This window comes from Atractosteus spatula, chromosome 4 (genome assembly GCF_055471065.1).
Source record: "Atractosteus spatula isolate fAtrSpa1 chromosome 4, fAtrSpa1.hap1, whole genome shotgun sequence".
Classification (NCBI taxonomy): Eukaryota; Metazoa; Chordata; class Actinopteri; order Semionotiformes; family Lepisosteidae; genus Atractosteus; species Atractosteus spatula.
Window position 1 is genome coordinate 70986826 of NC_142709.1, and position 8882 is coordinate 70995707.

An 8882-nucleotide genomic window follows, 5' to 3' on the forward strand; every position below is an offset into this window, starting at 1 on the left:
CACAGCTATCTTATTTTTAGGCTTTTCTGAAGAGCAGTCTTGTTGTAGCCAGTGTGTTTGCTGTTGGATTTAAGCTTGTGCTTTGAGTGAACATTGCTAATGACTCAATTCCATGATATTTTTTTTCCCTTTATTTTTCTTGGCAGTGCACTACAATGTTCCAGATTCCTGGAAAGCTTGATTTGTTTTTTTATTACCCAGTTTTCATAATGAGAAAATTGCCTGTAATGATGTTATTGTGTTGGTGTCTTTCTTTGACTTTCTTTTGCAACAGAGCACAGTTTGGTTCTCCATTTACAGTACTGCTAAATCAGCACTAATCATTTACCATTAGTGACAAATGTTTCTGTGTCTTATTTCTTCATAATTTTCCACAATATATTAACTCACATTAGAATATAATTCTTAAGATAGGTCTTTAATGTGGTGCCCTAAATGAATTAGTATCCCATTCTAAAATGAAGTGATAAGCAAATTAAAAGATCAGTCTTCAGTGTTCTAACTTAGTCTTCTTTAGTGTGGAATAAAACACTGTTTGCACCTTTGTGTCAACTGGCAGGCATTTTGTTCAGTGCACTTCACTTTGCAAAGACATTAGATGGATTTAAATATGTTGTTGATTACTTCTTAATGCACAGATAACAATCTCAGAGCTGTGTTGAATTTCCCACACTTCATTCTCTTACTGTATAAACATATCCCTATTTGTATTATTTATTTTAGTTTCCCATCAGACCATTTAATTATCATATTTATTTTACACTTAAAACTAATGTATTGCAGCTAAAATAATATCATATCTGCTGGTTACACTGTATATTTGCATTAGGGAGAGAAAATACTTCTCTATCACAACAGTTCATGAAATTGGAAGAAAAGGTGAACAAAGCTTTTATGGATACAATTGCATGGATAAATGTAGAATATTGGGATTAAAACTATCTACTGTTTTATAGGAATTATTTCTAGGGCTACGTCTGGACAGACTGTGAAGTGTTTGCATGCTCTTCTCTGAAACTCTTCCCATTGTCAAAAATGCTGTAAATACAGCTGCAATTTGATCAATTCAGCTGGAACTGGAATTTTATACTGCACATTTCTTGCTGATAGCTTAACAAATGCCACTTGTTTCCTTGGTGATGAGGAAAAACGAAAAACGATGATGATGTAACGAACCACATTGAATCTTTCATTTAACTTATGAATTTAACATATTGAGAACACAATGATCTCATATTGTCTGTACAACAGGACTGAGTATCTTAATAGAGTATATTACGGTACTTTTTGTATTTAGTCATATTTGTGGTACTTACAGTCCTTTTAATTTCTTTATATTTAACATGACAGTTTTCTAGCAAAATATTGCAAAAAAATATGTTTTTACAGTGCACATCTTTTCACTGTTACAGCAGGTCTGAGGTGAGAGTTCACATCTCCTCAGAAGTGTTGGTGGATAACCAGACCTAATCCCCAGTCAAGAGGGTCAACCAAAATCAATAAATATCCCATGACGCTTTTCATCAGAGTGGTGGTGTTAACCTCAGTGTCCAGTCTGAATTGCATGCTGGGCATGCATAATTATCTCCACCTTAACTTCCTCCTCATTCAATCGGTCAAGCGATTTTTCAATGTCTCCACCTGATCTGCTTTCTAGAGGGGCTGCTGGCACAGAATTGCAGCTGTGGGCCACCCAGGTGGGGCTGCACCCCAGTGTGAATGAAGCCAGCCCCCTCCTCTGTGTGAAACTCGCTGGGCTCCTTCGGGATGAAAAGAGCTCTATAAATTCAGGGCATTATCATCAATTATTAAAATTGACCAAGGTTGCCCTTAAAGCGAACACGTCAGGCAGTAGAAGACAGAAAAGAAAACCCGTATTATGCTGACACAGCACCTTTCAGCGACGGCTGTAAGAGTGAACAATTGCTGAGTATTTTTGGCCGGAATGAAAATTTTCACATTTGGGAACACGGCTCATTTTTAGGTTTTGATTTATTCATTTGAATAATTATTTTTAAGCCATCTTCATTATCTCTATTGCCATTACACCTAATAGATATGTCCAAAGTGCAATATCACATGGTTGCAGAGCTTTGTTAGTAAGTTGAACGGGATATCTGTAACGAATGAAGGCTGGAGGAGGCAACCAAAATCCAAACCACCTGTTAAATAGGCCAGAGGCATCTAATTAAAAAATTAAAAGTTAAGCAACATGGATTCCAGCAGATCATGGGATTCTACCCTCAGACATTTCATACCTCCATCATGAAAATCTAAAATAAAAAAAACAGCACGAAGAAAAACAGGTTTTAATTAATAAATTCCTGTCTGCCTTTGGAATCCCGCCTGGCCTCAGCTGTGATTGATGTTTTTTTTTTGGTCCTTCTCAGGTCTTGCCATCTTTGCTGGCAGTGCTTCCTGGTTTGTTGCCCATCGCCACGGGCTGAGGTTTTATTTGCAATTTCCTCCCATGTTTTTAGAAAGAGCTTGAACAGGGGTTGGACAGAGGGTTTAACTGTCCCTACGGTTTCTTTTACAAACACCGTGGTTCTGTGCTCCCCATCGCTGTGTATTGTATCTTTTCTGTCTGCTCCCATAGAGAAGTGTTACCAGAATTGCCACGGGCAGCTGGCTACAGAATCCGATTCTGCAGTGTGATCTTACACATGGTAAGGATTATTGAGGTTATTCCATGATTAAGTTGTTTATTTTACATTTCTGCTGGCCTCCAGAGGGGTGATTTTCAAAGGCTACCAGGTGTATACCTTTATGAAGCCAAAAGGAACACGAATCCAACAAAATGAGAAGAATTCTGCTTCTTGGGCTGCCATTGGCCTAATGATGAATCGTCTACTGCACGGTGTCTTGGAAGTTCATTTCTGCACCTACTGTACATCTCTGTCCTGTAAAGAAATGGGTCTCAGCTGGGTGTGCTTGTTTCTGTGTTTCAGCTTTTTTAATTGTTGAGGTAAAGCTCATGTACTGTAAGTGTTGTATTGGGAGGTCATATAAACATATATTGCAGCCCAGCCCCAACATGTGCATTTTATTTGAATTAATTACAACATGGAATTGCTTTTCATATTCAATTTAAGTTCAATTTGATTAATTTTTATATACACTAGCACCTTTCACAACAAGGTACACGGTTTATCAACAGTACACGACATTACAATACAATCTGATGTTGCTGTTTCACTTTAATTGGAGCTCTGCTCTTCACTGTGCCGAGCAAAACCAAGTAAATAATAAGATGAATATCCCAGCTAAGAAACCTGTAAAAATGCCCCTGTGCATTTTTAGGTGGGTGCAGGTGAAAAGTTTCACAGCTTATTATGAAAAGAAAGAACTGAACGTTTTCTTCCTGCTGCCCACCAACTGCTTCTGGGTAATTGAATGCAGCACAGAAAGGAATTGTGTACATGGAGCAGATTTTAAGCCTCTCTGGAAAGTAATACTTTATCTTTATAACAAAAAGAAATGCAGAAGCAGTTAAAGAAAATATCCATGTTAACAGTTGGAATCCTACGGGTAAAAAAAAAGATATCTTATAGCAATTAAAAAGTCTTGAAACAAGTTATGCTATCACAAAGATCAGTGATTTACAGAGACTGAAAATGCGGACAAGAGTTTTAAATGTAAAGCTAAATACTTTTATTTATTATATAAAATATTATATTATATTTTAGTGCCTCTGTTGCTTGTCCTGCATGTTGAAGTGTAGCTGTATCTAAATACTTTCTCTGACATGGTATGGAAATCAAGTTTCATATCACAAAAATGTACGACCAACATTCTGAGAAAATCTGTGTTGTTTAGATTGTGAAATACGTAATGTACTGAAGCTGTAAGGACTGGAGAAGTACCAGGGAATATTAAGAAGTTTTGTAATAATCACAAATTATCATTTGATCTTACCCTTTTCTCACTGTGAAAGTGAAAAAGAAGAATGGGCTGAATATTGCTGAGCTTAACAAAATAATATGTAACTATGGTTGCAAATAATACTACCAAATATAAAGACTATAATGTCTTTCATCGTGTAGTATATTTCTCAGACATCCTAAAAGAATACATATTTAGACTGGCATTTGTATTTGTTGATGTAAAAGAAATTCTGTAGAACAGTCTTAACAGTCTTCACCCATTGTAAATTTCATCTTTTTCTCTGAGAGTCTTTCACAGTTTAAATTATCCAAAAGGATAATTATCCTAATTATGGAACTGGTAAAACCACTTAATTGTCCTACCTGAATTAATTAATCTGAACTACTGTGTACTATACCCAAATAAACATTTGAGATAGTAATACCAATCAGGAACATACAGACTGACTTTCTTACCTGGGAAAGATGAGAAGGAAAATACTACCATTCTTCAGAAACACTCTGGTTATAAAGCCATGCTGTTCAACATTGTTTTTCTGCCTTATCTCAGTTTAACATTGGAATACTTCTGCCAAAAGTATCAGCTCGAGGTATGTTAAGTACCTCCTGCTGGATGAAAGCTATTGCAACCTGAATTTCAGAACCACTCACCACAGATATGGAACGCCTGCCAGAGCAATGATGGCATGTTTTTGGCACATTCTAAGTACTGCGTTAAGATTAAACATTAAATATATACTGTATATATAGAAACATGAAAGTATTCTATGTATATGAAAGGAAGTAGAATATCATGTTTTTCAGAGATCTGAAATGTTGCCTGTTCCTCAACTCACTGAACAAGCACTGCTATGTAAAAAAATGCTTGGTATAGGCATTTGAAAACAAAGCAGCTCTTCACCCATATATTGTGCATTGTTAAAGCCCACTCGTACATGTTCCCCTGAGTCATACAGCTTTTGGAGAGCCGTGTAGTTTAAGCGCCCTGTTGCAAAGTGCTTGGATCGGGCTTCTTGCTGGTAGCCTTCGAAAACCGTTTCACAGCCCCTGACAGCCTGTCACCTTTGCCCTTGAAACCCCTGTTTTAAACAACGCCACTCATACGGGATCGAGTGCACGAGATGAAATGGCAGGTTCCTGACGACTTGTAACTGATATGCGCCTGGCCGCTGGGGAAGGATATCAAGGGCTTTGAGTGACGCTGGAATATCCAGCTCTGGAGCTAATCGAGGTCATGCCACCAAACTGCTGGGACACCGCGCATCACTGCATATTACACTGTCGCCGTTCTGCTGGCTACAGCAGTTCAATTGTTTCCTTCCAACAAGTAGCATATGTAAAAATAATAATTGTAGCCATTCTTTCTTACAATCCTGACTCTAAGTACAGTATACATAGGAATTCTATCTGTTCCAACAAGATGTGGTCCAACTCTATTGCACACACAGAGCCAGTGCACAGCATGTAACAGACAGCCCCATTTCCCACTGCACCTCTCAGAAAAGCACAATCTATGCAAATTAGAGAGATCAAGCTGTTTACCTGTCAAGCACTCAATTCCCGTCCTTTTCAACGGAACATTCAGTTTTGCACACAGCAAAAAAACTCCATTGAGTTGTTTTAATTTTAACATTTGCCCAGGTGTGCACAAAGTATTTTTTCTGAACAAAAAATGTTTGACACAGAGAAAAACACTTAAATGGGCTTTGGCATTGTTTCATATATACTGTAGATCTACAGTGCCTCATATTTTCTCAGAAAAGACATAAGATCAAAAATATTTAAACTAGAGATGCAAAGAAAGCACTTGATATTATTAAATTGTAAAATATTTTTCGGTGTATTTATGTGGGGGGGAAGCAATAATCTTAAGTAATACTTTTTATTTCCATTAGCTAGGCAGAAATAGTTAAGAGGGCAAAGTAAACATTCCAAAAATGCACTTAGGAAGAAAGATAAATATTTAGGCAGGAGAATGATTGGCAACAGTGAAGAAAATGAAAAAACAGACACTATATGGAAAGAAAAGAGATTTCTTAAGTATTTATTAGGTTAATAAATTGATATGACTGAGGTTCCTGAAACTCTATATACCCTGAAGGGAGAGCAGTCAGGGGTCAGGAGTCAGGCTCAGTCTGGTGGGAACGTATGAACACTGGAAAGCCTGATCTTACAAGTGATGGAAAAAAGGATATAGAGTCGAATAGACACTATAGTTCAGTCTAATTCACCCTTTAACTCTCATTGCACAATTTTCCATTTAAAACAGAGACACTTCATGGCAGGTGTCCTCTGCTCTTTATAGGTAGGATGACCTATTATCAGTATGTCAGTTAGCACGGTCTCAGGTGCTAAAAAAAAACAGTCGCTTTGATTCCTTTTTGAATTATTAAAGTCAGCAACATAGGTTAATATGCTCACCTAGTCATTTCTGGAGAGGATATGTAGTGTAAGAATGATGATTTTATATACTATTAGATTTTGCATGAACAGATTCTTTCTGTTTTCTAGAAAGCTACTCTCAGGGAACCCAGGTTGGTCATCCAGGAAAGTGTTGCTTAAAACAGATGCTCAAGTTCCTGTATCTTCCATTAGTCAGAATTTCTTGAAAGTGCAGTCTGAGGTTTGCTTATCGGAATATTCAATATGTCATACAGTTGCCTTTTCCAGATTTTACTTGGCAAAGATTTCACTTGTGTTGGGATTGTCTGCTGGTCACGTACTGTACATTTCAAGTGTCATTATGTTATATACAGTATGTAGTTTCCAGTATGATGTATTGATGTAAGTTCCAGTGGACTTCAGAAAAACACAGAACAGGGGACACGTGGAAACTACAAGAAACTGCTTTTCAAATTGAGAGAACAAGAGGACATAGGGTGTGGGAGACGGGAGCAATGTTTTTGATGAATACCCTGGTTTCTCTCAAGATCCTGGATGAGATCCTTGAATCTCTAAACTATGAGCCAGATTCCCTCTTTACGTGTAGCCTTACTTACATTTTGATGTACTGTACTATTGTATATATAGACTTAAGAAGTTTACAAATTTCTTTGTGTTCCCTAGCACCAAAATCTACTTGAAGTATGACTTTTTTTCATCATATACCAAGATCTGCTTGCTCAAATTCGACACTATAAACATTCATGTGGAGACTAGGCTGTTTGGGTATACAGCACATGCAACTGCAACAGCCTTTTCTACTTTAGAGTAGAAAAGGTACACAGCCTTTTTCTACTGTCCTGCAGTAGGTGAAATTGTTTATCTTGTGATTGTGCAAGTCATTTCCGTTGTGTACCAATATATCTCACCGAGATATTGTTTGTACTTTGCAATCCCCTTCCCGTGTTAAGTAATTCTTTTAATTTCAGTTTTTGTTTTAGCCTCTGCTAAGTGCACGGCAAAGCATATAAAAATGCTGCCCTCTAGCGGAAACAATGTTGAAAAAACATAAGTCAATTTCTTTAGCATTTGTGCATGCTTACTGTAGGTACAGTACGTTATTCGTCATTCCTTTTAACCCTACTGGTGGTGCCTTCAGCCTCTTAGAGCATTCAGTTACATGGCATTCAGATGGCTCATGGACACCAGAAAGGTAAAACAATAAAGAAAAAAAATGTATTCCTGATGAGGAAAAAAATACTGGCTGTAGGTAAAATACAAACATCAAAATGAACATTTAGTAAAACCCACTATTGACTGGGGAATGGTGAGTGGTTCGTGCATGGAAACTGATCTTTTTTCAATCGCCAGAAAAGATATTAGATTCTGTAAAAGATACACGTTTCCTTCCTCCCCGCACATAAAGTGGCATTCAGGACGTTGGGCCAACCTCAAACCAAATGATGACCATCGTATCTGCGCAGCAGGAAGTGTTCCTGTACAATTAGGCAGGAACTCGTTGTTTGATGGAAGTGATTTCCAAATGGGGAACTGCGTAGCGACAGGTATTGATGGGTGGTCCTGTCCTAAAAGGACTTCTCTAAAAACATAATGAACTGTATGGAAAGACCATACAATAATGTCATGAGACCGCTTTTCTTTTCTGCAGCAAAGAAATTTCAAAACAAAACAGCAGAGTAGCGCATTAAATGACACTCTGGAGGAATTGGCCCCCCTGTCTAGATATTCTGAAAATAATATGCAGGGAAAATGTGTGTAATGATAAAACTTATGGAACAGTGTGGTACAAGACAAAGCAAAACAGATATTTGGCACTAATATAGGGCTTTCAGAAGATTATGAGTGATTCCTATCCTAAAGATTTTTCTTATCTATCTATCCATTCTTCCCTTTTCTAACCTTTTCACTTAATTCAGGGTCGCGGGGGAGCCGGAGCCTATCCTGGCAAGCAGCAACCTCAAGGCGGGATACACTCTGGACTGGATACCAGTCCATCACTAAGCACACACAGACACAAACACACACACTCACACCAGGGCCAGGATTTCCCAGAAGCCAATTAACCCACCAGTATGCTTTTGGACTGTGGCAGGAAACCTGAGAACATCATTTTAAAATCTCAGACTTCCAGGCTCCTATGCATACAGTATTTCCTTTCCTTTGAAAAGTTCCTGAATTTTAACTAGACTAGACTTTCTTGCTTTTACTTGCTTACATTTTGCTTCAATGTTACTGTACGGTTTACATTAGCCATTGTTTCAGTCTGTTTTGTGTGATAAGTTTGTTCACTCAGCAACACTCAGTGGACACAGCTGTTAGATACAAATTCCTGCCAAGGTTAATGATGTAGGTTAAGACCCTCTAGAATCATTAGTTTCGGCAAAGGTTCATGCCATTAGTTTAAGATCTGATTAAACATCTAAACACACTAAACTTGGTTTGCTGGGGATCATAAATCCTTAGTAATATAAAACAGAAGAGGATTTCTATTTAAGCTCAACAAAACATATTTTAGTAGTGCTGCAAAGGTATCACAGACTAAACAACAACAAACATATTGAAGATTACAATCTTTTGAAGTCCTATCAGGAA

The 8882-nt window shown here is 37.6% G+C and overlaps 1 protein-coding gene across 1 annotated transcript in view; it reads right to left on the reverse strand.

Annotated features, from left to right (window-relative positions):
* Positions 1-4390, reverse strand: part of LOC148837129 (neprilysin-like) — a 36491-nt gene extending 32101 nt beyond the window's left edge. Inside the window, exon 1 of the mRNA XM_088913782.1 lies at positions 4344-4390. The gene's annotated coding sequence lies outside the window, so the exon portion shown is untranslated. The remainder of the gene's footprint in view (positions 1-4343) is intronic.
* Between the last annotated feature and the right edge of the window lie 4492 nt (positions 4391-8882).